The 6,556-nt window shown below is 53.0% G+C and overlaps 1 protein-coding gene across 1 annotated transcript in view; it reads left to right on the top strand.

Annotated features, from left to right (window-relative positions):
- LOC311329925 (adenylate cyclase type 6-like) overlaps positions 1-6,556 on the top strand; it is a gene marked incomplete at its 5' end in the record, with an annotated part of 33,670 nt that overhangs the window by 9,740 nt on the left and 17,374 nt on the right. The gene's annotated exons all lie outside the window — the stretch shown is intronic.

A 6,556-nucleotide genomic window follows, 5' to 3' on the forward strand; every position in this document is an offset into this window, starting at 1 on the left:
AGGAGGTATTAGGGGGTTTAGGGAGTGTTAGGGGGCGTTAGGGAGCGTTAGGGGGGTTAGGGAGTGTTAGGGGGCGTTAGGGGGGTTAGGGAGTGTTAGGGGGCGTTAGGGGGCGTTAGGGAGCGTTAGGGGGCGTTAGGGAGCGTTAGGGAGCGTTAGGGGGCGTTAGGGAGCGTTAGGAGGCGTTAGGGGGGTTAGGGAGTGAGGGAGCGTTAGGGAGCGTTAGGGAGCGTTAGGGGGCGTTAGGGGGTGTTAGGGGGCGTTAGGGGGCGTTAGGGAGCGTTAGGGAGCGTTAGGAGGCGTTAGGGAGCGTTAGGGAGCGTTAGGAGGCGTTAGGGAGCGTTAGGGGGCGTTAGGGGGCGTTAGGGAGCGTTAGGGGGCGTTAGGAGGCGTTAGGGAGCGTTAGGGAGCGTTAGGAGGCGTTAGGGAGCGTTAGGGAGCGTTAGGAGGTGTTAGGGAGCGTTAGGGGGCGTTAGGGGGTGTTAGGGGGCGTTAGGGAGCGTTAGGGAGCGTGAGGGGGCGTTAGGGGGTGTTAGGGAGCGTTAGGGGGCGTTAGGGGGTGTTAGGGGGCGTTAGGGAGCGTTAGGGAGCGTGAGGGGGCGTTAGGAGGTGTTAGGGAGCGTTAGGGGGCGTTAGGGGGTGTTAGGGGGCGTTAGGGAGCGTTAGGGAGCGTGAGGGGGCGTTAGGAGGCGTTAGGGAGCGTTAGGGAGCGTTAGGAGGCGTTAGGGAGCGTTAGGGGGCGTTAGGAGGTGTTAGGGAGCGTTAGGAGGCGTTAGGGAGCGTTAGGGAGCGGGCCGCGGTACGTCGGCAGACAGGCAGAAGACAGAGCGCCAGAACGGGCTGAGACCCGGCTGCTCACGGGCGGGGTGCGGCGGGGAGGGGCGGAGCCTGCATCCCTATCTGCCCACACGACTCTGGTCATTAGAGATAAGGGCTTCGCGAGCGCTGAGTGGACAGAGCTGAGCACACACACACACACACACACACACACACACACACACACACACACACACAGCAGCTGCCTTCCTGCTCCTCACAGGGGGAGGGAGGAGAGAGACCAGCGAGGGAGAGAGAGAGACCAGCGAGGGAGAGAGAGAGGAACAAGGAATAAAAACAGTGCAGATAGAAGAGAACATATAAACACTCAGGGAGTCACGAGGGTTAGGGTTAGGGTTAGGGTCACGAGGGTTAGGGTCACGAGGGTTAGGGTTAGGGTTAGGGTCACGAGGGTTAGGGTTACGAGGCTCAACCTTTACTTTAGGAAATGATCCCTGTTCTGTTTTGTCATTAGTTTGGCTCTGTCGTTCTTTTGTGGGTGCAAGTGTGCTATATATAAGTGTGCTATATATAAGTGTGCTAGATATAAGTGTGCTAGATGGACCCTGATCTAACCCAGATGTTTTAAGAACTTCCAGATGCTTCTCAAAGGCCAGCCGCTCCAACTGCACTCTCTCTGGCCCCATTTCAACAACAATATCCCATCAGTCACTGCTCCCACTGGGAAAATGGCTTAGAAATTCACTGCTGCTCCACTCTGCTTCCTGGAATTGTCCAGCTAAATTATTTTTTCCCCAACCAACGCTACATGTCTTCAAATGTATTGAAATGGCCTCAACTGAAAAAAATTCTGTCCAGTCCTACTGTTGAGCCATTGGAAACTAAACCACCTTCAATGTACATGTGAGGGGTTTTATCCACATAGACCTGCCAGCCCAGCCTATAGGAGGAGAGCGCTGGTTATGAAGGAGATACCGTATGTGTCACTCTGGTTATGAAGGAGATACCTACCGTATGTGTCCCTCTACCTGTGGTGGGTCTGGGGCTCTCAGAGTGCCGCGGGCCCCTGGCCTGCTCCCTCGGTGACCCCTGGCCTGCTCCCTCGGTGACCCCTGGCCTGCTCCCTCGGTGACCCCTGACCTGCTCCCTCGGTGACCCCTGGCCTGCTCCCTCGGTGACCCCTGGCCTGCTCCCTCGGTGACCCCTGGCCCAGAGATGGCGGCCCTTTGGAGGGAGTGTGTGGAATGTGGCCGATGGCTGCTAAGTGAAAGCAGCGCCGGTGTCTCTGACAGACGGGCCACGGTCTCGGGGGTGAGGCTCAGACGGACACCACATCACAGCCTAGCGCTAACCGGGCCTGGACCCACAGCCTAGCGCTAACCGGGCCTGGGCCCACAGAGATCCAGCCTAGCGCTAACCGGGCCTGGGCCCACAGCCTAGCGCTAACCGGGCCTGGGCTCACAGCCTAGCGCTAACCGGGCCTGGACCCACAGCCTAGCGCTAACCGGGCCTGGGCTCACAGCCTAGCGCTAACCGGGCCTGGGCTCACAGCCTAGCGCTAACCGGGCCTGGGCCCACAGCCTAGCGCTAACCGGGCCTGGGCTCACAGCCTAGCGCTAACCGGGCCTGGGCCCACAGCCTAGCGCTAACCGGGCCTGGGCCCGCAGCCTAGCGCTAACCGGGCCTGGGCCCACAGAGATCCACACAGAGAGCCATGATGCTGTCAGATATCTGAAAACGCCGTTGTCATTAATGACGTCATTATTAGCAGGTTTCATATACTGTAGCGATATATCATTATTAGCAGTGTTCATATACTGTAGTTATATATCATTAATAGCAGTGTTCATATACTGTAGTGATATATCATTATTAGCAGTGTTCATATACTGTAGTTATATATCATTAATAGCAGTGTTCATATACTGTAGTTATATATCATTAATAGCAGTGTTCATATACTGTAGTTATATATCATTAATAGCAGTGTTCATATACTGTAGTTATATATCATTAATAGCAGTGTTCATATACTGTAGTTATATATCATTAATAGCAGTGTTCATATACTGTAGTTATATATCATTAATAGCAGTGTTCATATACTGTAGTTATATATCATTAATAGCAGTGTTCATATACTGTAGTTATATATCATTAATAGCAGTGTTCATATACTGTAGTTATATATCATTAATAGCAGTGTTCATACTGTAGTTATATATCATTAATAGCAGTGTTCATACTGTAGTGATATATTTTTGCAGCAGTGGTGGATGAGTTGATGACTGAGGACTCTGAGCTTCTACTCCACAGCAGCGTTGGTGAACGAACTAACCCTGACTAACGAACTAACAAACTAACCCTGACTAACGAACTAACAAACTAACCCTGACTAACGAACTAACAAACTAACCCTGACTAACGAACTAACAAACTAACCCTGACTAACCCTAACTAACCCTAACTAACCCTAACTAACCCTAACCCTAACCCTGACCCTAACTAACCCTAACTAACCCTAACTAACCCTTACCCTGACTAACGAACTAACAAACTAACCCTGACTAACCCTAACTAACCCTAACTAACCCTAACTAACCCTAACACTGACTAACGAACTAACAAACTAACCCTGACTAACCCTAACTAACCCTAACCCTAACTAACCCTGACTAACCCTGACTAACGAACTAACAAACTAACGCTAACTAACGAACTAACAAACTAACCCTAACTAACCCTAACTAACCCTAACCCTAACTAACCCTGACTAACCCTGACTAACGAACTAACAAACTAACCCTGACTAACGAACTAACAAACTAACCCTGACTAACCCTAACTAACCCTAACTAACCCTGACTAACGAACTAACAAACTAACCCTAACTAACCCTAACTAACCCTAACTAACCCTGACTAACCCTGACTAACGAACTAACAAACTAACCCTAACTAACCCTAACTAACCCTAACTAACCCTGACTAACGAACTAACAAACTAACCCTAACTAACCCTAACTAACCCTAACTAACGAACTAACGAACTAACTCTGACTAACGAACTAACAAACTAACCCTAACTAACCCTAACTAACCCTAACTAACCCTAACTAACCCTAACTAACCCTAACTAATCCTGACTAACGAACTAACAAACTAACCCTAACTAACCCTAACTAACCCTAACTAACCCTAACTAACCCTAACTAACCCTGACTAACCAACTAACAAACTAACCCTGACTAACCCTAACTAACCCTAACTAACCCTAACTAACCCTGACTAACCCTAACCCTAACCCTAACTAACCCTAACTAACCCTAACTAACCCTGACTAACGAACTAACAAACTAACCCTGACTAACGAACTAACAAACTAACCCTGACTAACGAACTAACCCTAACTAACCCTAACTAACCCTAACTAACCCTAACTAACCCTAACTAACCCTAACCAACCCTAACTAATCCTAACCCTAACTAACCCTAACCCTAACCCTGACTAACGAACTAACAAACTAACCCTAACTAACCCTAACCAACCCTAACTAACCCTGACTAACCCTGACTAACCCTGACTAACCCTAACTTACCCTAACTAACCCTAACTAACCCTGACCCTAACTAACCCTAACTAACCCTAACCAACCCTAACTAACCCTAACCCTTTATGAACAACAGACAAACAAGCGTGAGTCGTGGAGAGCAGTGGGCGTGGCCAGCAGCACCTGGACATGTTACCCTCTGAGAGGGCGTGGCCAGCAGCACCTGGACATGTTACCCACTGAGGAGAGGGCGTGGCCAGCAGCACCTGGACATGTTACCCACTGAGAGGGCGTGGCCAGCAGCACCTGTACATGTTACCCACTGAGGAGAGGGCGTGGCCAGCAGCACCTGGACATGTTACCCACTGAGAGGGCGTGGCCAACAGCACCTGGACATGTTACCCACTGAGGAGAGGGCGTGGCCAGCATCACCTGGACATGTGACCCACTGAGAGGGCGTGGCCAGCAGCACCTGGACATGTGACCCACTGAGAGGGCGTGGCCAGCAGCACCTGGACATGTTACCCACTGAGGAGAGACGGAGGAGGAATGCTCTGTGGTGCTGAAGTGTCAAATTATTCTCCTGCTGGCCCCTGTTCTCACCCCCCTCTCTCTCTCACACACACACACACACACACACACACACACACACACACACCTAGCGCCCTACTGTGAGTGGCTCAATATCAGTTCTTCAGTGCTGAGGAAAGAGGAGCAGGGAGGAGGGGGGGAGGAGGGAGGGAGGGAGGGAGAGGCTGCTACATTACTCTGTTCTAGCTGGAGGGGGGGGGGGGGTTGCTCTGTGTTCTAGCTGGAGGGGGGGGGGGTTGCTCTGTGTTCTAGCTGGAGGGGGGGGGGGTTGCTCTGTGTTCTAGCTGGAGGGGGGGGGTTGCTCTGTGTTCTAGCTGGAGGGGGGGGGGTGCTCTGTGTTGTAGCTGGAGGGGGGGGGGGTTGCTCTGTGTTCTAGCTGGAGGGGGGGGGTGCTCTGTGTTGTAGCTGGAGGGGGGGGGTTGCTCTGTGTTCTAGCTGGAGGGGGGGGGGGTTGCTCTGTGTTCTAGCTGGAGGGGGGGGGATGCTCTGTGTTCTAGCTGGAGGGGGGGGGTTGCTCTGTGTTCTAGCTGGAGGGGGGGGGGTGCTCTGTGTTGTAGCTGGAGGGGGGGGGGGTTGCTCTGTGTTGTAGCTGGAGGGGGGGGGTTGCTCTGTGTTGTAGCTGGAGGGGGGGGGGGGGTTGCTCTGTGTTCTAGCTGGAGGGGGGGGGGGTTGCTCTGTGTTCTAGCTGGAGGGGGGGGGGTGCTCTGTGTTCTAGCTGGAGGGGGGGGGTTACTCTGTGTTCTAGCTGGAGGGGGGGGGGGTTGCTCTGTGTTCTAGCTGGAGGGGGGGGGTTGCTCTGTGTTCTAGCTGGAGGGGGGGGGGGGTTGCTCTGTGTTCTAGCTGGAGGGGGGGGGTTGCTCTGTGTTCTAGCTGGAGGGGGGGGGGGGGTTGCTCTGTGTTCTAGCTGGAGGGGGGGGGGGTTGCTCTGTGTTCTAGCTGGAGGGGGGGGGTTGCTCTGTGTTCTAGCTGGAGGGGGGGGGGGGGTTGCTCTGTGTTCTAGCTGGAGGGGGGGGGGGTTGCTCTGTGTTCTAGCTGGAGGGGGGGGGTTGCTCTGTGTTCTAGATGGAGGGGGGGGGGTTGTTCTAGCCTGTGTAAAAGCCTGTTGCAGGAGCTTAAAGGCCTCATTCAGGTTAGCTGCCCAGAAATAAATAATAGTGTCGTCTGCATAAAAATGGAAAGACGCATTAGGCACATTTTCCCCAGGCAATTTCTATCAATAGTAAATAAAAGTGGGCCAAGAACTGAACCCTGTGGGACACCGTTGGATACTGTTAGGACATCAGAGGTCAGTCCGTCAAACTGGATAGACTGAGTCCCGTCTTTAAGGTAGTCAGAAAACCAACCCACAGCGTGTTACTGCAGAGCAGATGGAGGAGGCCTCAGCAGATGGAGGAGGCCTCAGAGATGGAGGAGGCCTCAGCAGATGGAGGAGGCCTCAGAGATGGAGGAGGCCTCAGAGATGGAGGAGGCCTCAGCAGATGGAGGAGGCCTCAGAGATGGAGGAGGCCTCAGCAGATAGAGGAGGCCTCAGCCAGCAGAGCAGATGGAGAAGGCCAGTTTGCAGATGGAGCTCCACAGTAACTCACGTTGGTTTTCACCGCAAACGCTACAGGTTTGGACTGCAGGCACAGCACACAT

This window comes from Borostomias antarcticus, assembly GCF_949987555.1.
Source record: "Borostomias antarcticus genome assembly, chromosome: 3".
NCBI classification, from domain to species: Eukaryota; Metazoa; Chordata; class Actinopteri; order Stomiiformes; family Stomiidae; genus Borostomias; species Borostomias antarcticus.